The 25575-nt window shown below is 38.4% G+C and overlaps 1 long non-coding RNA gene across 3 annotated transcripts; it reads right to left on the bottom strand.

The window, feature by feature from the left end:
* Positions 1-891: 891 nt before the first annotated feature.
* Positions 892-23808, bottom strand: LOC109266355 (uncharacterized). Of its 3 annotated transcripts, none has more exons than XR_002079682.2 (5): positions 23550-23808; positions 19711-19838; positions 18155-18370; positions 2723-2817; positions 892-973 (listed from the first exon to the last, which is right to left on the bottom strand). It is a non-coding gene; the product is annotated as an uncharacterized LOC109266355 (long non-coding RNA). The 3 variants fall into 3 exon arrangements; XR_008422674.1 differs by lacking the exon at positions 892-973 and adding an exon at positions 1559-1833; XR_008422675.1 differs by lacking the exons at positions 892-973; positions 2723-2817 and adding an exon at positions 11036-11275.
* Positions 23809-25575: the final 1767 nt, after the last annotated feature.

Below are 25575 nucleotides of genomic sequence, written 5' to 3'. Positions count from 1 at the left end.
GCTTCTAATCATGGCTTGGTCTTTCTGGTGACCAGCCTCCATCCAGGAGCCTACTCAGAGTCCCTCATTAGAACAAAAGATGCTCCTACTGCTCCCGTCACTTAGGAATCTACAAGAGTTTTAGGAGCTCTATGCCAGGATCCAAAGGCAGAGACCAATGTATATATTTTCTATTATCTCACACCATGGTACAGAAAGATTTGATACATCCTGATAATTCTGATGAAAGAAGAGATGAATACAATTAGATAAAGTTAAGCCATAAAACAGAGATGATGCAATATAAAGATAATTGTTATTGGAATTGAAGTAAAAATCCTATCAAATTAAGCTGTTGATACATAGATAAAATAGAAGAAAATTTCCCTGAAATGAAGACAAAATTGAATTGTTAAATGGACATCCATGTTCCAGGACCAAGACATATCCTAATTAAGCTGAATATCAAATAAAAGGGAAGAGGAGAGAAAATTTTACTTTTTTGTTGAAACAATTTTGTAACAAAACAGTAGAAAAAGGATGGAGAAGACAAGGAAGGACCTCTAACTTCTCTACAAAAGAGAACAGAGAAGATGATTTCATAACGTTCCATTTCTTATCAGTCTGTGCTGTTTTCATGGAGAGCACCAGTCTATGACAGAAATGGAGAACCAAGGAAATATTTCTATTAAATGCCCTCAAGGAATTCCTTTTCTCCTCTTCCTTCCTACCTCCTCTCCTTTCAACTTCAGGACCTTTTGCACAATGTCTTCTGAGGTAGAACTGCCAAGAACAAAAATAGGAAAAAGGTACATCCCTAAAGTAGCAGCCATTTTCTACCTGAGACAAGTCCTGTGGCTATGTTAAATATGTGGCTAAAACTGAATTGGGGAAAAGAAAAAAAATGATAAACTTATTCAAAAAGCAGTATTACTTGCCTTGAATAGATCTGAATGTCTTGGGTTGTCAGAATCCAGAAATCCCCAACTGTAACCTGAACAAATGAAAGTACAATTAGCAGAGCAGAAAGTTGGGGGAGATGTTAAATTGTCAATAAAATCATGTTTGTGTCAACATACTGTCAGCAAAAGTAGACAGGTGGAGGCTCGGAAAGTAAAATATTTACAGGTTTCCAGTTAATCTCCTGCTTACTCTTTCAGACCTATTTTCTAGTGACTAACTCTTGCAGTAAAATAGAAAATGAAATGAGGTACTCTCTAACCCAATTTATATACCATAAAAATGTCAGATTGTTGTTGAATCTTCATATTAAAAATTTTACTTCCCAACTAGAAAAACCACATCTATGTAACTAGTAAGTATACATTCTTCTATGAATTAGATGAATACAAATAGCAATATAGAAATCAAATCTCAGATCCTTACTAACCTTATTTCCTAAACCTGTAACAGATCTAACTTTCTTCTAAAATTAAAATGTCAACTCAGTACTTCAGGTCAGTTATGTGGATTGAATTAGTTTTATCTTTTATTAAAAAAAAAAAAACAAAAAACAAAAAACAAAAACAAACAAAAACCACCCAGGCTACTCAGGTCCTCGGCGAATGAATTACTCTGATTAAATCAACCTGGAAACACAAGAGAAATGCAGGGTTAAGGTAGGAGGTAGAGAAAAGTGGGAAATAAAATATGCTTCTTGGTTACAAGAAGAGAGAAGTAAACAAGACGAGCTTAGCTGCTTGAGTGGAGGGAGATGGGGATTGAATCCTTATAAAGCAGAGATTACAAGAATTTGTCAAAGAGATAAAAACGACCATGGTTCATCCTCAAAATGTCAAAAAGGAAAAGAGGAACAATCAAGTCTTTCAAATTACCCGAAGGAAGAGAAGAAGCCTGCAAGAGATAAGGACATTTGAAATAATTGGGGGCAGAGGAGGGAAATGCAGCAGACTTCAGGTGTGGTGGGTGAAGAACACGGGGAAAGAACTTTGATGGAATAGGAGGTAACTTAAGAAAAAAGACCCCAAGAAGGTGACTGTAGGAGAAAGCAAATGCCTCAGAAAACAACGGAATTTGGAATCTTCGGAAAGGAAATGAATAAACGTGGGAACTAGAGCAACAATACACTTGGAATTCAACCATCTGTTTCTGCTGCTGCATCTCTGGAATTCACAGACTAGAGGCAGGCAGAAGCCCTGCAAAGACAACTTGGAGAACCACCTCAGAGCACACAACACAAAGAGCACAAGAATGCAGAAGATTTAGAAAAGTAACCTAGGAAATACACGGAGGATGTAAAGTTGTTTTGCTATAAAATAAAAGGCTTAATTCAATGGGGAAAATTGGTTTGGAGGGCCCAGTCTCTTCATTCTCAAATTTTAAAAAAGCTAACTGCAAGACCAGAAGACATAAATTAGAAGAGATATTTGTGGAAGTATAATCTCCTCTTTCCTTTTCAATGAGAAAGGAAGTTTTCTTTCATTTACTTGTAATGCTATGAAATATTTCCTCTGTGTTCTAAGCTAAACCCGAATATGTGATGTCATTACTCATTTTTGATTACTCTCAATTCCAAGATTAAAGCACATTTGGATAAACACGAGAGGAGTCTAAAGAGTTTGAGAATTTACAGTTTTGTTACAAGCAATAACAATCACAATAATGACAACAAAATTTCAGAACAATTTGGTTTACACAACAAAGGACTTTTTCTGAGATTCTGGGAGTCCCAGGCCAGTGTGACCCAGGAACCATCTTACCAGGTTCCATATCTTTGCTTTACCTTCTCTGGCTTTGCTTCATGTACAGTCTGGCTTTGCTCACGGTAATAACGTGGCCTCGGATGTCTCAGACCTGACATCTGCACACCACCAAACCCTGATGGAAAGAACAAGTATTTCAACCAGCACCTTTTAAGGAGAAATGTGTTACCCAGAAATCCAATCAAACAATTCCTTGCACATGATTGGCTCACCTGGGTCATGTTATCCCACCCATCTGTGGAGCTGGTTTCTCCTACTCCCTAACTAGTTTCTCCTGGGAGCACTATTTTAATAAATCATTTGCACCTAAATGTTTGGCTAAGCAGTTGCTTCTAGTAGAAACGTCCTCAAGACACAATGCACTGAAATCCTCTGACAGGTTATCCTTGAAAGCCCTGAACGGTTCCTTCCCACCTTCACGTCTCTGCAAATGCTGGCATTTCACACTGTGAATAAGACACTCTCATCTTCTCATACATACCCTTCCCCAGGTTCTGTGCTGCTCCTCCCCTGACCCAGCCTCCTACTTCTCCTGCAATTCTGAGACCTCTTTTCTGTGCCCTCTGAAAACATCATTTCATGATAAGCTTCCCTCTGCCCATACCTATGTAGGTTCCCACTGCCTTCCAGCTTCAGTTGAAACGTGATTCATTCCCAAAGGCACCATTTCCCTTTTTCCTTTTTCTTAATAAAGAGATGACTCATTTCCCATCTTCTTTCACACTGGAATCTGGATATAAAGCTGTCAATCTCTGCGTACAATGTTATTTCCAAACTGTCACGTCTGTATCATTAGGGTTTCAAGATCTCACTGTGATCTCACTGTGAGAATCTGTTTCTTCTGAAGTAATCCTTACTCCCATATAGGAAGGTACCTAAGGAGTGTCAACTGTATTTAAGGTAGATGGGGCATATATAAGTATGTTACAGTATTCTTTACATCCTTTATAGGTATGAAATTTAAAAATAAATTTTATTGAAGTATAATTAACATACAATATTATATTACTTTCGGGTGTACAATGTAGCGATTCAATAATCCTATGCATTACTCACTGCTCCCCACGATAAGTGGTGATATAACATTAATTAATAATACAACATTATTAAAACACTATTGACTATATTCCCTATGCTGTACTTTTTATCAGGTATGAGATGTTTTTTAATGAATGTCTGTGGCTCGGATCATCTGTCTTGGCATTCTTATGCCTTCATTTGTTACCTACTAAATTCCAATCAGGCCCCAGAGATTTTGAGAATTAGCACCAAAACTCAGTCTCCCTCTCCATCCCCATTGTTATCAACATTCTTGCTGATTTTGATGCCCATGTGATGAGAAATACAAAACTCTCTTGATGAAGATCAAGAACTCTAAAACTAAGTCACTTCTTCACTCACTCTACACTTTCCTAGATGGATTCCTGCCCAGAATTGTTTCATCCCTGAAGTATCAAACTCAGAATATCCTACACCTTAAAAGTTATCATCACAAGAAAAATAAATTGTAACCATGTATTACAATTTACATTTTACAATAGGATTTTAGCCAAATCTACTGTGGTGACCATTTCACAGTATATACAAATATCATATCATTATGTTGTACCCCAGAAACTAATGGGATCTTGTATGCCAATTTATACATCAAATCAAAAAAGTTTTAATTAAAAACAAACAAGATCATAAAACAAGGATATCCTACCCTGACACAACTTTCTGTCATCCCAAAACATCCTTTCTCCCCTCCCACTAACCTAACAATCTTACAATTTCTAAGACCTGACTTCATCAATTGCTCCCATTCTCAGGCTATTACGTATTTCTTGGGTCTTTTGACAAAAACTATTTAACATTTTGAGCTGATTAAAAAAAAAAAGACTAACTAGATTTCTTTTCTTTTTTGCCAAGTTAATTTTGATAACTACAGAGCTGCTAGCTTAGCTTACATATAATTATATTAATAATACAATTTGTAAATTTGTAAATCTCTGAGAGCAATATCTAGCAATTGATGTGGTTATTTTAGAGGAGATTCAGATTCTCACAGACTAGTCATGTAGACAAAAAAGAATAGGTACAGCACTCCTAGACTGCAATAAGGCTTTGGTTTTCTTTTTCCCCAAAAAGACAAAAATGTGGTAGAAAGGTCCACCACTTCCAATTAGCACCTAATGCAACCAATGATGAAATGAATGAATAAACCAACATCTCTAAAGAATCTATCCTACAATTAACATGAGTGTTTATTATTTTGAATTCTATGAGGAGATTAAAAACTCCTTTCAATTAAAAACATTAAGTGCATGCCCTCTTAAAAAGAATGGAAGAAGGGAAGTGCCCCACATACCCCTCACACCCACTTATTCTCCACCATGTACATTTTGAATTGGAGATCAAGCCAGTTGTCGTTGGCATTTAAGCAACACCTGAGTCACTGAAGCATGTGGGCTCTTGTTGATGTCATCTGGACAGTTCTTTCTCCAAGAAATGCTAGGATGTTTTTGTTTTAATAGGCTACACAATCCTGATGTCAAAGAGAGAAGCCAGGTTTCATTTACCTAATTAGCATTCCCAGACCACACAACATGCCCATGGCTTACAACCAGTTCTGGAAACAACTATCCTTTACTTGCTAAAGGGAAAGTACCCTTTCCAAGGCTGGAAAACTAGTAAAAGATCACAATGACTTTCCAGGACCCTGAAGATTTGCACACTAAGGGTGGACCCATGATTTTTAAGGAAACTGAGGAAGGCTGAAAGGAAGTATTTAGTGAAACAGCTTAATCTTTTTTTATTATTTTGTTTAATGTTTATTTATTTTTGAGAAAGAGAGTGCGAGGGGGAGAGGGGCAGAGAGAGAGGGAGAAAGAGGATCCAAGCAGGCTCCACTCTGTCAGCATAGAGCCCAATATATGGCTTGAACTCATGAACTGCGAGATTGTGACCTGAGCCAAAGTCGGACACTTGACTGACTGAGCCACCCAGGTGCCCTGAGACAGGTTAATCTTAAAGCAGTCCACATGAAGGCATTCCTGTGTTCAAAAGGAAAGAAACAGGGACTCTCAGAACTACTTGGGTAGAGCAAGATTCTCCCAACAACTCCTTCGATGGGATTGTGTAGAAGTCATCGATCTGTTCCCTCCCTTCAACAGTCCCACAAGCCCTAGTCAAAAGGTACATGGGGAAGAGATTACTCCCCTGTTCACTATACAATCTGTCCACATAACTCTTCAGGGGCACAGATTTCAGAGGCATAATTTTTATTTATTCCATCAGCAAAGATTTCACATTTTTTCCACCAGGTCCCCACTTTAGTAAACTGGATACCACATGCCAGATTCATAGCTGTCCTCTGCAGATACTGATTTTAAATGGGCGAGGGTGTAGAAGCTGTTTCTGATAGACATCCTTCTAATCTAAAGAGGTTAGGTATAAAAAATTATAGAAGAACAAGTTCAGAGGAACATATATTTTTGGATTTTAAAAAATATTGCCAACTCCATTCGGGGAGGAAAGTGGAGGTTCAAGTATTTTATTATATTGACCAAAGGGTAAAACAGTATAAGGAGAAATAAGATTCAAAGTTGGCAGAATTCATAAATATGATTATAAAAACTCAGAATTACAGATTATTTTCTCTCATTAGAAAAATCTATGGAAGAGTAAGAGATTTTATCTTCCCAGAAATCTTTTTCCTCTTTAGTTGGCAGTGCTAATGGAGTCTAAACTACAGAAAAGAAAAAAAATTTTCAATTAGATCACCTATAGAGACAGCCTTAAAAAGATGAAAAGTTAAGAGAGTCTTCTCTATGGAGATATATCTTTGAAAAGATGTTAAAAGCCTGGATAATTAGTTATGAGCTATAATAGTCCCCATTTAAGTCCCTATTTGATCTCTATTAAAATGAAAAAACGGAGGGGCAGAAAGTAAGTAAATTGCGCAAAGTCACAAAGATTCTTAAGCAGTGGGCCTGAGTCTCATTCCAAAGCTCATCCTTCTACTCCACACTGTCTGCATCATCAAGAGGAAGAGAAGCCAATTATCTTTTGGGCATGTTCAGGGGTGACCATTTCAGCCACACAGGTAAGATAGTTTCTCAATGCTCTTGCCTTCTAAGTGTGCACTCAAACCCAGATATGGAAAGTAAATCAAGTAAACAACAAAAGAATTGATCTTAGAAAGCTCTCTCAGGGGTTCCTGGGTGGCTCAATCAGTTGAGTGTTCAACTCTTGATTTTGGCTCAGGTCATGATCCCAGAGTCATGAGATCGAGCCCTCTATCAGGCTCTGCCCACAGTGTCAAGCCTGCTTAAGATTCTGTCTCTCCTTCTGTCCCTCTTCCTCACTTGCATGTTCTCTCTCTCTCAAATTAAAAAAAAAAAAACTCTCTGATTTTTATTCTGTCTATAAAGATGGCTTAAGCAATATGAAAGACCCCCTTGTTCATCCCTGTACACAAGAAGTCATCTCCTGTGGTTCACTTTATAACCAATAGAAGTCACTCAGTGAATGTTGGTGATGTGTCAGGAAATTTGCTAAGTAGGTTATAAACATGCCTTATTTGATCATAGTGATAACTCTGTAAAATACATACTAATATGTCCATTTTATAGGTGAGTAGATTAAGGTATTGAATAATTTATTTTGCATTTATTGCAAGTGGTAAGGCCTTAGCATAAAGCACTTGCTATTAATCTTATACTACATATCACAGAGGACAGGGAATATGACCAACATGCATGCTTTGAGCAGTTTATTCTCCTCTTCAAATATTCAATAGATTCATTTTGCTCAAAAATACAAACTCATCAACATGACTTCAATCTTCTTTAATTTATTGAGGCTTGTTTTGTGGTCTAATATATGATCTATTCTGGAGAATGTTCATGTGCACTTGAACATAGTGTGCATTCTGCTGTTTTAGGATGGAATGAATGTTCCGAATATATCTGTTAAATCCATCTGACCCAGTGTGTCAAAGACATTGTTTTCTTGTTGACTTTCTGTGTAGATGATATGTCCATTGATGTAAGTGGGTGTTAGTCTCCTGCTATTTTTTTTTTTTTGTAATTTATTTAAGAGAGAGAGAGAGAGCAAGTAGGGGAGGGGCAGAGAGAGAGGGAGAGAGACAATCCGAAGCAGGCTCTGTACTGACAGCACAGAGCCCGACATGGGGCTATATCTCTTGAACCATGAGATCATGACCTGAGCTGAAATAAAGAGTCAAATGCTTAGGGCATCTGGGTGGTAGTTGAGCAACAGACTTCAGCTCAGGTCATGATCTCACAGTTCGTGAGTTCAAGCTCTGCATTGGGTTCTCTGCTGTCAGCACAGAGCCTGCTTCAGATCCTCTGTTCCCCTCCTTCCCTGCCCCTCCCCTGATCACTCTCTCTTTCTCTTACTCAAAAATAAATAAACATTAAAAAAAAAAAAAGAGTTGGATGTTTAGCCAACTGAGCCACCCAGGTGCCCCTAAAATCTCCTACTATTACTGTATTATTGTTGATTAGTTCCTTTATGTTTGTTATTAGCTGCTTTATGTATTTGGGTGTTTCTATGTTGGATGCATAAATATTTATAATTGTTATATCTTATTGTTGAATTGTCCTCTTTATTATTATATAGTGTCCTTCTTTATCTCGTTACAGTCTTTGTTTTAAAGTCTATTTTGTCTGCTATAAATATTGCTACTTCAGCTTTCTTTTGACATCCATTTCCATGAGAAATGTTTCTCCATCCCCTCACTTTATCTGCAAGTGCCATAGGTCTAAAATGAGTCTCCTCTAGGCAGCATATAGATGGGTCCTTTTTTTTCCCCCATTCATTCTGTCACCGTATGTCTTTTGATTGGAGCATTTAGTCTATTTACATTCAAAGTAATTACCAATAGATATGTATTTATTGTCATTTTATTACTTGTTTTGTGGTTGTTTCTGGAGACTTTTTTCTGATCCTTTCTTGTCTTTCTTTCTTTCATGGTTTGTTCATTTTCTTCAGTGACATATTTGGATTTCTTTCTCTTTATTGTTTGCATATTTGGTAGTGGTTATGATTTGTGATTACCGTTAGGTTTCTATATAACATCTTCTGCATCTGTCAGTCTATATTAAGTCTGAACCATTCTTTACTCCTGTCCTCCCCATGTTTTAGGTATATGGTGTCGTATTTTACATCCTTCTATTTTGTGAGTTCCTTGACTGCTTTTTTAAAAAGAAATATTCATTTTTAGCGCTTTCATATTCCTACCTTCATACTGTCATTTTTTGGTCTTTCCTTTCTTCTCAAAGAGTGGCCTTTAATATTTCTTGTGTGGGGAGGGACGCCTGGGTGGCTCAGTGGGTTAAGCGTCCGACTTTGGCTCAGGTCATGATCTCATGGTTGGTGGGTTCAAGACCCGCATCGGGCTCTGTGCTGACAGCTCAGAGCTTGCTTCAGGTTCTGTGTCTCCCTCTCGCTCTGCTCCTACCCCATTCATGCTCTGTTTCTCTCTGTCTCAAAAATAAATAAACATAAAAAAAAAATTTTTTTTTAATATTTCTTACAGGGCTGGTTTAGTGGTCATGAACTCCTTTAGTTTGTGTTTTTCTGGTAAACTTTTTATCTCTACTTCTATTCTGAGAGATAACCCTGCTGGATAGAGTATTTTTGCCTGCAGGTTTTTACCATCCACTGCTTTGAATATATCATGCCACTCCTTTCTGGCTTGAAAAGTTTCTGCTGAAAAATCCACTGAGAGCCTTATGGGATTTCCTTTATATTTGATACTCTTCTTTTGTCTTGCTGCTTTTTATATATTTTCTTTATCACTATATTTAGCCACTTTAATTATAATATTGCTTGGTGTAGATATGCTTTTGTAGATTTTGTTGGGGGTCCTCTATGCCTCCTTGATCTGGGTATCTGTTTCATTCCCCACATTAGGGAAGTCTTCAGCTATTATTTCTCCAAATAAATTCTGTCCCCTTTTCTCTCTCTTCTTCTTCTGGAACTTCTATAATTGTTATTAAATTTGATGTAGTCACTGAGTTTCCTAAGTCTATTCTCATTTTACATAATTATTTTTTCTCTCTTTTGTTCAGTTTGATTACTTTTCATTACTGTGTCTTTTAGGTCGTGAATTCATTCCTCTGCTTCTTCCAGCCTGCTATTCTTTCCATCAAGTGTGTTTCTCATTTCCTTTATTGAGACCTTTATCTCTGCTATGTTATTCTTTATCTCTGTATTAACAGTCTCACTCACTCATGTCTTCCACTCTTTTCTCAAGCCTAGAAAGCATCCTTATGATCATTGCTTTACATTCTCTATCAGGTATGTTACTTATATCTGTTTCTCTTAGGTCTCCAGCAGGGGCCTTGTCCTGTTCTTTTGCTTGTGACAAATTCCTCTGTCTTCTTATTTTGTCTAAGTCTCTGTGCCTGTTTCTGTATGTTAGGAAAATCAGCTATGTCTCTTGTTCTTAAGGGTAATGGCCTTATGAAGAAGAGGTCCTGTAGTGCCCTGCCATGTAGTGTCCTCTGTGCCCCAGGGCCTGGTGCTTCTGGGAATGTCTCCAATGTGTGCTGCATGTGCTCTGCTATTGTGTACTGGCTGCTTTATCCTTCAGGACGGTTGTCTGCAGAAGCTCTCTTTGCCTGTTGCAGGTAGTGTTTTTGTCCCTTGCCTGAATGTGGCACGTTTTAACTAGGTGTGCTCTAGTCTGCTTGTGAAATAAGACCTGTTGCCACTGCTGGAACTGAGGCCTCGCAAAACTCCTGGGTTGGAAAATGTAATGTTGGCAGGGGCTTGGGCCAGTCTTCTGAAGGAGGGGGCCCACCACGCTGGGACTGAGGCAAGTGTGACTGGGAAGAGTGGTTCCACGGGAGCGTGGGGGTGCCAGACTTGGTGAAAGCAAGTTAGGTAGCCAGTGTCAGTGCTGCACTGGTTCCCACAGGTGGCCCTATGCTTATGCTGAGAAACAGGGGAGGGAAATGGTGCCTGCCAGTTCCTTTGTTCCTGGAAGAGTCTCTGTGAACACTGCCTCTCTGGGACCCACTCCAAGATGAGCAAATAACCTCCCCATTGTGTGCCCCAGGCACTTTTCAGGTTGTTGTTTCCAAACTGTATGTCTGTGGGCTGTTTGCCAGCCTTCTCTCTAAGAGCAGCCCCAATGTCCTTTGAGTTCTCCCAGAGTCAAGCACACTGGCCTTTAAAACTGCGGGCTTTAAGCCCCACTGGTTGCAAGAACTCATGAAATTCAAGCCCTCTTGCTCTCCAAGCCAATTACTATGGGGATTTATTTTTCTCATGTACTCTTCTGAGTGTGAACCTGTCTCTTGCCCTTCTCTGTGACTGTGGCTCCCTTTCCACCATAACGGCCATAATCCATTTTCTCCCAAGCCACATTTCTGCACTTCCTACCTTGTTCATTGTAGCCTCTTCTCTACCTTTAGCTGTGAAGTTTGTTCTGCCAATCTTCAGGTCTATTTCTGGGGTATTTAGGATGATTTGATAGTTATCTGGTTGTATCAGCGGGGCGAGGCAAGCCTAGGGTCCTCCTGCTCCACCACAATCTTCTGATTTCCATAGGCTATCTTTAAATATAGTGTACATTGTTAATGATAAACGTACCTGCTAATTTTCTTGAGTCACATAGACATCCCTGAATGAGTTAGTCATGGAGGAGATTTATACCCAATCACTTTGCATCCATATGATCTCACTGGTTGCTTATGAGGCATCTGATTAGGTGGTGTCTTCACTGACTGGCTAGTGCTGCTGCCTTAAGGGTTGATAAATATTTTGACTACACTCTCAGTCATGGATAAATATTAAATCTATACCTTTTAAATGAAAGCTATTCCTGAAATTTAACTCTTCAGAAATAGTTATGGCAACTGAGAATATAGCATAGACCGTAGCTATCTACATCTGATAACATCTGGGTGGAAGGTATATAAGCATACCACAAATGACCTTGTTGAGAAAGACCAATAAGGAATAAGAATGTTGGGATATAAACCTGGCTCTTACACTTAGGTCTGTGGCATTGGACAGAGGTGGTTAATATACAAATTAATGTGTATAAAAGTTTTTGAAACAATGCCTGGAATATAGTATGTACACAGTAAGTTTTAGCTAGTATAAATACCTTGGAACTCAGAAATGAGTCCCCCTTACCAATAATTACCAGATGGAATTTTAGAAGTTACCAAAGGCTTTTTACCTTATAGTTAAAAGTGATAAAATCTTGGGAATAAAAAATATCTATATGTTTATTGTCTACAGGTCCCACAGGCAAATAATGTATCTCAGATGAAAAAAGTTAACAACAGTTACCATCTTAGCCCTTAGAACTCTATTCCAATATATACCCCCCGAACCCCACACCCAGGAGATGATCTTTCCAGTAACCCACCAGGTCTAGAAATAAGGTGCTTTGTATATTGTGCCTTAGCATTTTTTTAATGTTTATTTATTTTTGAGAGAGACAGAGAGCCCAGGGCAGGGGTAGGGACAGAGAGAGGGGAGACACAGAATCCAAGGCAGGCTTCAGGCTCCGAGCTGCCAGCACAGAGCCCGATGTGGGGCTTGAACTCGCAAATGGTGAGATCATGACCTAAGCCAAAGTCAGATACTCAACTGACTGCGCCACTCAGACACCCCAGTTCCTTATCATTTTATGAAATTTTATATATTAACTCTAGGTTTATACATGCTTTATATTTACTGAGATCCTGCTTTCAAGAAGGGGTTTGTAATATAATCTGCCACTTGCCATGTTCAGAAATGCTTATCATAACTCAATATCATCAGCATTAGGTACTTTAAACATTTTGCTAATAAAAAGGGGCACCGTTGTCTTGTATTAATTCACATTATAATGTTCTAAACAAATGAGACAGCTTTGCTAAATATTTTCACCTGTTGCCTGTGTTACTTAGAAACATATTGTGAGGGGATTTTTTCAGTTATCTCAAAAGTTATGGAAAGTGTTCTCACATAATTAGAGGTAAGTGATCATTAAGTGTTTTAGGCTTTTAAGAATATATAGCACAGCTTTGGGCTGTCTGGATGATTCAGTCAGTTAAGCATCCGACTTCAGCTCAGGTCATGATCTCACAGTCCTGGGTTCAAGCCCTGTGTCAGGCTCTGTGCTGAGAGCTTGGAGCCTGGAGCCTGCTATATTCTGTGTCTCCTTCCCTCTCTGCCTTCCCTTGTTCACACCCCTGTCTGTCTCTCTCAAAAATAAATAAACACTAAAAAAATTTTTTTAAAAGAATATATAGCACAGCTTTGAAAAAGGTATAACAAAATTTTTAGAGATCAGATGATTAGATGAAATAGTTCAAAGAATATATAAATTAAGGAAGTCTATTTAAACATGGGAAAATGCTTTTTTAAATATTTCAAATGCAGATTAAATGGGGATTTTGTGGCTGGGACAGCACAGACAGGAGGGCTCAATTTAATCATAATAGGTTTAGAAGAAAAAAATATGCGTAAGGTAGTCCCAAAACAGTAAGTAAAATTTTAAATATATAACTGGGAATAGAATGTTCAATGAAGTACTGAACTTTGTATAAGACAGTGATATTTTCCAAGAAAAGAAATGATGTTAAGCCATAATTTGAAATGATATTAAGCCTTAACATCCTGTAGAGAGAATATTACCAAAGTCAGTCTTGGTAACATTGATTTGCTGTAATTGTCAGTACATTCTAATGATTACAGCTAAGGAAAATAGAGGATGGGATAGAAAGGTAAGGCAAGAAGGTTATTCTCTTCAGAAGGTGTTCTCTGCAATGCTTCTCATCTAGGTTAAATTCGATTACAAGGACCCCATACGTCAAAGATGGTGTGTAGGACAGAACCAGGCTGGCTATGGAGAAGACATGCCGAGTGAAACAAAGTATTAAAGCAATAGAGCTGTAAGCGTGCATTTGCTTATGTATCTCCAGTTTGAATCTTAATATCCTATTGGTTGGGATTAGTAGTTTGAACTCTACATGGCTGATAAGGAGTAATGCAATTAAAGACTACAAGATTCCAAGAGCAAAGAAAGAGCAACCCCCATTACTCAGAATTTAAGAGTAAGCCTCTGCAGAGTCACGTAACAGGTTTTACAGAGAAAAAAAATCTGCAGCTGAAGAGATGAGAAGCTTTCCCAGCTAGCCACATCTGATTTCGCAACAGAGAGGGATGGCACAGGGTGCACTGTCACAGAGAGCTGTAGATACGAACACCCAGAGAAAAGAAAGCCTCCAAGGGTAAAGTCTATCTCAAAAGAAAGAATATATATATATGTGTGTGTGTATATATATATATATATATATATATATATATATATATATATATTTTAAGATCATGGAGTAAAAGAGGCCTTAAAATATGGATTGGGAACTTTAATTTGGGCCAAATTGGAGGGGTTTTTAATACATAAATACCACAACTGAATACCAGTGAAAGGTGTACATATTTTAGAAAGATAGTATCTGGTTGGAAAGACAAATCCAAAGTTAAAGAAAACCAGAATAGCAGGATTTTTAGGGCTACATATGTTTTTAGCTCCAATTACATGGAACAAACTTGGATCCTAGTTTTCTTTTGTAAGGAAGTCAGGTCAGAGCCCTAGAGAGTGTGTACCCAAAGGCCAGTCTCGCCTGGGAGAAGTTGAGAGACAGTTTTTACCTGAGTAGGCAATTTGTTCTTCCCCAAACTTAAAATAAGTCAAACTAACAGGGCTCTTTGGTGGCCCCTAGGTAGCTGTTAGGGGGCCTCCTAGAGAAAAGATACTCATTCTCACTAGGTGGCAGGGGTGGGGGTGGAGGGGCGGGCATTTGCATGTTTCAAGTCAGTTACAGAGATTCATTCAAAGTCTCAAAGATGAGGGTGCTGTCCTGTAACAGTTTAGAAAACGTTTCCACTCCTAGGCAAGGCTCTGGGAATTTCCAGTTGGTTGGCAGTCACAGGAAGAAAAACACTTTTAATGCCTTAGTGTACAATGTACATCAGTTGCTGACTACAGCAAGGAGAAGCCACCCAGGATCCCTGGTTATTGATCAAAATATTCATACAACTGTGGTCTCTTCAAATCATCTGGAGGGAAACTAAATCCAGGAATCAATTGACAACACAGGCCAACTGATAGAACACGCTGTTGGGCTGGGCCCTGAAACCAGACAGAGTCTTCAACTATGGACTTTAATTTACTTTAAGACCCATCAAACTTTCAGGACATTAAATGTTACAAGACATCATAATATGATGTTATAATAAAACTAGAAAATTACTTGTCTTTTATACCTGTATTCTGAAGTAATAACAATCAATATTTATTGAACACTTTCTACATACCATGAACCTTGCCAAGACTTTACAACATTGCATTTAATCTTCACAACAAAACTAGGAAGTTCTATCTATCCCATTTTACAGAGTAGAAAACTAAGGCTCAGAGAAAAGTGCACAACCGCTAACAGTGAAGCTGGTATTCACATCAAGAATTATTTGACCCTGGAGACCATGATTTTCAGCACTACACCTTATTACATCATTTAATTAAAATATGCTTATAAATGTGTGAGATGACACCAATTTACTGCTCTTGACAGAAATGATTTCCTCCAAATTTCCAAGAAGTGAGGAAACTCAAGTTTTCTTTGTCAGGGACTGGTAACACAGAAAATCCAAAGTATCTTTCAGTACTTTTTTTTTTTTTTTTTTTTTTGTCCAAAGTCCCAAATAATAGGAACCTAATGAGAATTAAATCTTAACTTACGATATCCTTTCTTAGGCATTAAAAACGAGATTAACTTAATGACTCTCCCTTGAGACACTGTAAATATCTAGCAGACTTCAGTTTCTTATTTTAGAATTCAATGATCACTTGATTCTGCTAGAAAACCACATCCACAATCCTTTTTTCCACACAGAGTGGGGCAAAGTGTATCCTTGGAGGAGCTAACAAGTCTTCTTAGTGTACTAGATGAACAATTACAGTGTAAATAAGAATATACCCTCAGACATAAATTTCCCCCAAATACTTTTTTTTAATTTAATTTTTTTTCACATTTATTCATTTTTGAGAGACAGAGAACGAGCAGGGGAGGGGCAGAGAGAGAGGAAGACACAGAATACAAAGTGGACTCCAGGCTTCAAGCTATCAGCACAGAGCCTGATGCGGGGCTGGAATTCGGACCGCGAGATCATGGCCTGAGCCAAAATCAGATGCTTAACAGACTGAGCCACCCAGGCACCTCTCCCCCAAATACTTTTCAAAACAGATACTTCTCATCCTCCTTTCACTATCTTATCAGAACATTCTGACCTTAATCTTTTGCATTTTATCACTTTTAGTAAATTCTTTTTTGAATGTTTATTTATTTTGAAAGAGAGAGAGAGAGATAGAAGGAAAGAAAGCAAGTGAGTGAGCAGGGGAGGGGCTGAGAGAGAGTATTCTAACCAGGCTCTACACTGCCAGTTCAGAGCCCGACATGGGACTGGAACTCATGAACCATAAGATCATGACGTGGGTCAAAATCATGGGTTGGACACTTAACCACGGAAGCTACTCAGGTGCCCCTTTGGTGAATTCTTTTATTTCAAATATCTCAGCTTGATTCTTCAAGACAACCTTTTTTAAGCATTTGTTTTACACATATATACTATAGATATTGGCACAAAATCAATTTAAATAACCAGTAACAATTTTTTCCTAACAGAAAAATAAAGCATCAAGTAAAACCATGTATTTTTGATTCATTCATGCCCAATTTTAAGATCTAAGTATAAACAACGTAGAAGAAATTCTTACCTTACTTAGAAATCTGTGCCTTTCAGTTGAATGCTAAGTAGTCCATAAGAGTAAAGTTTGAATTCAGTTGAAAGAAGCAGGGATGAGGTATGCAGTGTGAAACAGACTAAAGTCTATGATATGTTTGGTTAATTATCCATAACAGATCAAAGAAACCAATGATGTAACACAGGACTTCTTTCAAATTAAAGCCCACCCAGATCAGGGGGTCTTTATAGATTTTAAAGTCGAGAAATCAGAATGCCCCATTACAAATAGTATAATGGAGCAGCAAAACACTGATCTATGGCACTTCTCTGATTTCCATGCTATGGGTGCCAGCGGTCACATCATCAAAAGTCATGATTCACACAACCCTACATGGTAAGACTGCTCTATACTCCACATCCAGAGCAAACCTGTCTTGTTTGCTGCAGAGTGACAAAGAGAAGTGTGCTTCTGGTTGCAGTAAGTGCTGACAGTTCTATGAAAAAGAACCATAATCCTACACAAAGTCATAGTTTATCTGCATCTACAATTCTCATTGCAGTTCTGGTTGCTAGAACACCCAAGCTTAACAAAGTTGGAGTCAGAGAAAAGCCTTCTTTGTAAAGACTTCCCTGAAGTCTGTGGGGGTGAGCTTAACAGTGTTTCTCTTTTATGTTTTCATATCACATATTGTTATTAAAATTGTTGGTGTTTCCTTCACTCTCCTGTCACACGTGCGCGCGCGCACACACACACACACACAGTAGATACTAGGATCCATGCTTTACTTACCCCTGTATCCCCAATAACTAGCATTGTACCTGTTACATACTAGTGCATAGTAGGTGGTTAGTATTGTGCTTGTTGGATGCATGGACACAAATTTACAAAGTGAACAAAAAGATACTTTATGAAGACAATGGGCTCTCAATGGGATTTCAACAGGGCTCTTCTGTCTGGATCAAAGGGTACCATCCAAGCCTTAGCCAGGTACTCAAGGCCCTTGATCATCTGGCTCTGCCTAGCCTTCTACATTTTGTGCATTACTTCCCACATCCATTTTTTTCTCCCGCCACATGGAGACATTTGAAACAAAGGACAGGGTACATTTGGAGAGCTCCTCTCCTCTATTTTCCCATCTGTTTCTTGCACTTCTACCCAGGGGCTGTCTTTGGTGAGACTTTTACTACCCACTGGAAGCTGAGTTGGAGGTCCCTGCCCTGCTCCCAGAATCCCCAAAGTCACTCATGCCAATTTCTATCATTATTTAATAAGATCAACGTGACATAAGATCAAAATGGGACTTCTTTTAAAGATCCAGGCAATCCCAGCTTTTACCCCTCAGTCCCCTGGGCCATGTAGTTCCTGGTACATTATAGCCACTCTAATGTTAGGTTAAGGAATACTAAGATCCCAAAGCATTCACATGGGGAGAACAGACTTTCACAGAATCTCATAACAGAAGAACTAGATATTCTTTGAACATTTTTGAAGTTTTAGGATGAAATGCCATATACACACAAAGATATTATGCAGAGACTGTTCATGTTGAAGCAAAAATAGAATTAAGGTTTTTAAGAATGTCAACAGCTGAGAGATAAGAGTTTCTCTGAGGTTTATGTCACAGGGAAAGTTACTACAACATTTATGCCACAATTGAAGACTAAATAGGCAGTTTTAGGTCACATACCTCTCTCCTTTGTGATGTACTTGTCACTATCTCTCCCGGAAGAGGTACCTTGAAGGAAGTAGGATGAGCCATTAGGATCCTATATTAGGGAAGCCCAGAGGCCACTGCTTGAAGAAGTTCAGCTGTTAGGCTTTGATATCTGTTTATTCCAAGTACCAGTTCGGGCTCTCCACTGCGAAGTTCTTCCATAATATCTTTAAGTCTCTGGAAGAAGATCTAACATATGGAATGTTGTTAGCCTTGATGATATCTATCGTGAACATGCACCTACACTAAAGCTCAGAGAAAATTTAAAGTAATGTTGGCATTTAGCACTCATTAAATTTGCAAAAGTTCTGAAGAAATAAAAGTATAACTGTCATATAATTTGAGGATGGGAGAGTAGCTGCTGGCTGAATCCTCAGAGATCAAATAGGACTGAAATTAATAACCCAACTGGAGACTTTCAATTGTCAAAACACTGCAAAAGAAAGTGAATTTGATCTCTAAAGCTGAAGGGTAGACAGACATGACTGCAATGTAAAAGATCTTAAATTGGTCTGAGAGACAGACTAGACATTACAGTCTTCATATATTAGGCATTTGCTAAATCAGTTCAATCAATACTTATTCCTAACAAGGAACATTCTCCTAATATCCCAGCTGGTAAATAATTTGACCTATTAAATTCACACATTTACTTTACAAGATGCTAACTGTGATATTTGTCATCATTTGTGCACATCTTCCTTTCCTGGTCCATGGTTGCTACAGAGCTGCCACATCAGATGCAGAGGCTTCTCGTGGCCTTCTAGATTCTTTCTGTGACCTGCTCTTTGTTCTCTATTTTCTCTGTATTTCTACATGTCTCAGGTCTAGCTCAGCCTCAACTACCTTCAGTTTTGTAGTGACTTATTCCGTAAATTGCTACCAAGTCCTTTAATAAATCCTAAATGATCACCCAGGGAAACAGGCAGGGTAGGTTACCCTCTGCCTCCTTTAGGATGAGGAAACAGGTACTACGAATGGACAAACGAGGGCCTTCTGGGTGGCTCAGTTGGTTAAGTATCTGAATTTTTATTTCAGCTCAGGTCATGATCACACAGTTCGTGAGATCGAGCCCTGCATCAGGCTCTGCACTGATAGCACAGAGCCTGCTTGGGATTCTCTCTCTCTTGCTCTCTCTCTCTCTCTCTCTGCTCCTCCCAAACTCATGCTCTCTCTCTCTCTTTCTCAAAATAAATTAATAAACTTAAAAAAAAAGAGTGTACAGGGGCACCTGGGTGGCTCAGTCAGTTGGGCGTCCAACTTCAGCTCAGGTCATGATTTTGTGGTCCGTGAGTTCGAGCCCTGCGTCGGGCTCTGTGCAGACAGCTCGGAGCCTGGAGCCTGTTTCAGATTCTGTGTCTCCCTCTCTCTCTGCCCCTCCCCTGCTCATGCTCTGTCTTTCTCTCTGTCTCAGAAATAAATGTTAAAAAAAAAAAAAAAAAGAGTGTACAAATGATGCACCTAATGAGTAAGTGTCAAAGATGGGCACTGCATATTTGCCATTTCCCTCCCATATCCCATCAGCCCACCTTTTGGCTCTGACCATTGCTGAGTCAACCATTGGCTGTGTACAGGTGCTCTTGACAGCACTGCATGTCAGCTGTAGTGTGTGTCTGTCTTGTTTGTTTCAGGGATTCTCTGCTTCATGGTATAAATCCTGAAGAAGAGAAAATTAACACCCCCCAATGTTAATCCTAGTTTGTAGAGGTTGGGTTGTTCCTCTCCCTTGTGTCTACGATCGACAATTCTGATGGGTCTTCTATGTATTTCCTTAAAGCATCCTTATCAGGACTAAACCCCTGTTGCCCACAGGGACAGCCAACTCAAGTGCACACCTTTGGGTTAGCTCTCCCTCCTCCCTTGTTTTAATATTCCCATGGGTCCCTCCCCTATTCCCTGGGTTCACTCCCCCAAGTCAACTATTCGCGTAAAAAATTTATATTAGGTTCTTCTTCCTAAGAACATTATCATGGCTTAAGTTCCTAGAGGAACCTAAGTTAAAACAGGCTGCAAACACATTGTTTTGATTTTTTCTAGTTCATTCTTCTTATTACCCTATTAATCACCAGACTCAATCTCAATACTCATCTTTTTTTCCACTTACAAACAACAGGTATAGATTTAATATTTGAATATCAAGTATAACCTCTTTAAGTTCTGTGGAGACTTTCACACATTAGGTGCTTAGTAATAGGAAACTGTGGTCACCTTGAAGGTAATGATTGTTAAAGAAGAATTATGTATGCATAAATATGAAGAGAAATACGTAAATTGATCTTCAACAGATGACTTAAAAGAGCTGGAAGTAGCTATTTTTATTCAGTGTCATTTCTAGGATCAATTTACAAGGGTTCCATGTCTATAAAGCTTCAGGGCTGGTTTCTTTTCATCCTATATTTTCTAATAAAAAGTAAAAACTTAATTTTTATGGCTTCTTGTTTTAGGTATATTGATGGCTGACTTTAAAAAGTCTTCCTAAATGAAGAAAATAGGATGATGTCTTATAGCTTTGAGCTCTAAAGCAATAATATCGACATTTACCAGTTTTATTTATAGACAAGCATATGTGTTAATAGGGATTTTCCTCTCACGAATTTTATAAAGATGGAACATGATTATTCATATTTGTTTGTTTCTGGTACAAAAAAAGCATCACCCACCAGCACAGGATCAAGAAAAACCAACTGCTGAATGTCAGACTATTCTTGATTTGGAAAGACAAATTTAAGGATAAATAATAGTACAAAAGGAACAATTCTGTTCAGCTCGTGCAGACCAGCAGATCAACTGGCCACAAAGCTTTTTATTTAAGAGCCAACAAACGTCATTTTAGAATATTTGGCAGATACCAGACATCAAGCAGTCTGAATGTAAACATTGCTGTGATTGCTGGTCACTAAAGGCTTAGATGTAGTGTGTTAAGTTACAAATATGAAAAAAAAAAGAAACTAAGACACAACTTCTGGAACTTAGATCTGTTGATTGAAATATCTGTCACTGTGGAACAAACAATGGAGATTTTGTCATGCTCTTCCTAAAGCACATATATACAGTCTACATAGAGTGGCCAAGGAATCCATTTCTCTCAAGGCCTAAAATAGAATTACATATAAAAAGTTACCAGTTACTCTTCTATGGGCTGAACACCAGAATTATCCATGTGTTTAACAACTACACATAAATATTAAAGAACTTCTAAATTGTAGTTTGTTTGAACAGAAAAAAAAGTAAGTCCTATCAGTTGAAAAATAATGACATGAAATCTGTTTTCATAATTGCTCTTAACACTTTGGGAAAAAATGTATATACTCGATTTAAAAAAAATTCTTCTTGAATCTCTGTGCAATTTACTTTTTTAGTCAGAAAGTAAAATATCCTTATTTCAACAAGCCCATCCTTTGACTTCATATTTCACTAAAATATAAGTTCTCATAGGTATATTATAATGGCTTTCCCTATTCTCTAATGTTATTATAAAAATAGATTCATATTTACATGACTATCTTGGTAAAAATCAAGCTATGAAAGTACTTTACTTAATTTTTCTTAAAATTCTATGTTGACTTGGCAAGAGCCACTAACAGTATATATTCAGAAAAGAGCCAGGAAGTCATTAAAGGAACACTGACTGAAGAAGAGTAGACATTACAAATGGTCATTACTGATGGTCACATTTTAATGCTGCAGATGACCAACAAGATTCAGTAGGATCCACGACAGGAAAATCTCTTTCAAGCTTGTGGTAAGACTAAGGCATCAACTACCAGCAGACAGGATGGACTTTATTGGATATGCATCACAAAGTCTTCACTCTGCAGGAAATTATATACTTGCTCTGGAAATGGGGCAATTATGTGAAATGTTAATGAATGCTTTCAGACAAAAGAAGTGTCAAAATAGCAAAGTGGGATTGGATTTTATGAGGAGGTTAATTTCTAAAGTCAGCATATAAAGCAAAACACTCACAAAGTCAAAATTACCTCTGAAAATTCCTTATGAAAGTCCTTTACCACATAAGAAACAGAGACATCCAGAGTTCAAAGTTTTTGCCTTTTGTATTTTTATTGTTTAAGAATGGAAATGGACTATTATTTCTTTAGTTCAGGTTACTATGTTTCAGCTGAGGAGCCAACATAGCTACTTACATGTAGGGTCTATGTAGTACCAAAAATATCTATTTAAAAGCAATTTTTTCCTAATCACTGTGAAATACTTGCACTCAAAATTATACAGTATGACAATTTTGGAAAGTCATAGGATACTGGGTGGAATCAATTACCTTTAAGGTTTGGTGAGGTATTTTTACTTACCTACGAAAGCAATAGTATCTGAGGTTACTCCCTACTCTAAGCTCTGGATTTATAAGATAGGGTCATTACTATAAGAAAGAAAGTAGTCAGGAGTATTGTTCCACAATAAAGAAAATCAGAAAAATTTATGGCAAAATGCTCATATTGACTTATCACTACTAAGACTCTATGTCAGCACCCATGCCAATCACCTAAATTTGAATAGTCTGATTTTTTAACTCAGCCTCAGAAGTGATGAGCCTCTGACATAGGACTGAGTCAAAAGTTTGGGTAAGTTTTCAAGGGATACAGGAGTGCTGATGCATAGGGGCACATGTACCCCAATATTTATAGCAGCACTTTCAAAAATAGCCAAATTATGGAAAGAGCCTAAATGTCCATCAACTGATGAATGGATAAAGAAGATGTGGTTTATATATACAATGGAATACTACTTGGCAATGAGAAAGAATGAAATCTGGCAATTTGCAGCAATGTGGATGGGACTGGAGGGTATTATGCTAAGTGAAATAAGTCAGTCAGAGAAAGACAGATACCGTATGTTTTCACTTATATGTGGATCTTGAGAAACTTAACAAGACCGTAGGGTAGGGGAAGGGGGAAAAAAAGCTACAAACAGAGAGGGAGGGAGGCAAACCATAAGAGACTCTTAAATACAGAGAACAAACTGAGGGTTGATGGGCAGTATGAGAGAAGGGAAAGTGGATGATGGGCATTGAGGAGGGCACTTGTGATGAGTGCTGGGTGTTGTATGGAAACCAATTTGACAATAAATTATATTAAAAATGTTTGGGTAACTTGCGTAAAAGCTTTAGCAACAGAGAGATCTACATTTGGAACTCAGACCACTTTTAAAAAAACTTTTTATTTTGAGATAATTATAAATTAACATGCACTTGTGAGAAATAATACAAAAGGATGCCATGTACTCTTTACCCAGTTTCCCTGGAACATCTTGCAAAACCAAAGTACAAGATCATAACTAGTGTATACGTTTGCTACGGCTGCCATAACAAAGTCCTGTAGGTATCAGATGGGTTTAAAAAACAGAAATTTACCTCCTCATAGTTCCGGAAACTAGAAGTCTGAGATCAAGTTGTCCACAGGGTCGGTTTCTTCCAAGTCTCTTGGCCTCAGAGGCTGAAGTTAAGGTGAGCGGAGCACCTCAAGGTGTTGACAGGGATGGTTTCTCTTTGCTTATAGACGGCTATCTTCTCCCTCTGTCTTCACAGGGTTTTCCTTCTATAAGTGTCTATGTTCAAATTTCCTTTTTTCCCATGAGGAAACCAGCCATATTGGAACAGGATCCACCCTAATGACCTCATTTCAACTTTAGTACCTCTTTAAAGACTCAATTTTCAAATATGGTTACATTCTGAGGTACTGGGGTTAAAGCTTCAACATATGAATTTGGGTGGGGGGGGGCAGTTCAGTCTATAACAACTAGGATATTGGCATTCATAGATAGAATATATCTATCACCACAAGGATCTCTCATATTGACTTTCATAGATACATGCACCTCCCTTCTCTCAACCTATCTAACCCTTGGAATTTACTAATCTGTTCTCCACCTCTATAATTTATAGGACTCTGGATCTTATCTTTACACTGTATTTGAGTTGGCTTTTTTGGACACAAATCCAGTAAGGGAAGGTAAGGACGCCATTTCATTACCACTCAGTGGAGGTGGAAACCCAGACTCCAACATAGTCTCCACTGCCCTGGGTGAGGCCAAGTTTCTCCTTACTGCCTAGAAGGGATGCAAGTTCATTTTTTGTTCAGCTTTCCCTGATACAACCCCAGTGGGGGATCTTACAGCCTCCAGAAGGCAGAAATCTAGGCTCTCCACCACAGTTTTTCTGTGATGCTTGGCATGAATAGAGGGGTTATTGTCTAAAAGCTTCCTGTCTTGACAGGTTTCTTCTTTCCTGGTCTTTTTAGTACAGAGAAAAGGCCTTTGTTTGGGCCTTTACAGTCTATGCCTGTTGGCATTTCTGGGTTGTCAACCTCTGGCTAAAAGAAAACCCAGGGATTTCTCCACACTGTCACTCCTTGGGTCCTGGGGTTCCTAGTCTATTGTCCTTCTTCTTTCTATTTTTCAGAGCCTTATATTTGTTTTATATGAAGTGTTCAGGTGTTTTCTTGTGCTTAGTGAGAGGAAAAGAGATAAGTACTTCCACTTGATCTTCCTGGAAGCAGAAATCATTCTCTGTCGCATTAGCGGTTTGATCTTTTTACCACAATTTCCTTATCTCTGAGACATGGAAAACACCTACCTCATAGGGCGGTGCAGGAAATTAAACAAGAACATTTGTAAGGTGCTTGACTCCTTGTAGACAATGCTCCTCTTTGAAATGAAACTGTGCTACCAGTCACCTGATCTTTCAAGTGCATATTACAAGACTTCCTCTGAATCTTCTCATTTCAGGGAGACTCCATATCTACCAGACCCTTATATTCTCTCAGTACCATTCCCAACTTTCCCCCTGGCATTGGCAATTTTGCTCCATAAAGAAATTTGATTTCGTTAACAAACTCCTAGCACATAGTAGATACTCAAATGTCTACTAAAATGCTAGTTCCTCGTATATTACTGTGATTTTACAGTGTGTCTTTGGGCCAATCCCCAGCAATAGGGCCATTTCCTCAGTGACAGAATGAGGATAACACTTGATATCTACCTAATAGGAATAGAATGGTTACACATACAAACACTCTCTTCTAAATGATACTCTCTTGTGGTACCAAAAAAATGGGGGCGTGGGGGCACACTGCTGCAATAATACAATAATATGCTGTCATTATTACTGGTGTCTTTATTCCCATTTCCCCTATTGTTCCACAGCAGGGTGAACTAGAATTACAGTGAGGCCAGCAGAACAGAAGTAGAGAGCACTGCCAGCAGAGCCAAGGTGTAGAGCATAAGGGAGTTACAGCCACCACAAGGAAAACTCAGGGCTCCATTCTCATAATCACAAATCGGGTTTTCCTTTACTATAAAATAGCAGTATAGGTACACAGCTGGTGTAATGTACACACAGTCTTATTTCTCATATATTAAATTCTCAGATAAGAGCTATG

This window comes from Panthera pardus, unplaced genomic scaffold (assembly GCF_024362965.1).
Source record: "Panthera pardus isolate Hobbes unplaced genomic scaffold, ASM2436296v1 HiC_scaffold_16, whole genome shotgun sequence".
NCBI classification, from domain to species: Eukaryota; Metazoa; Chordata; class Mammalia; order Carnivora; family Felidae; genus Panthera; species Panthera pardus.
This window is presented reverse-complemented; position numbering and strand designations above follow the sequence as displayed.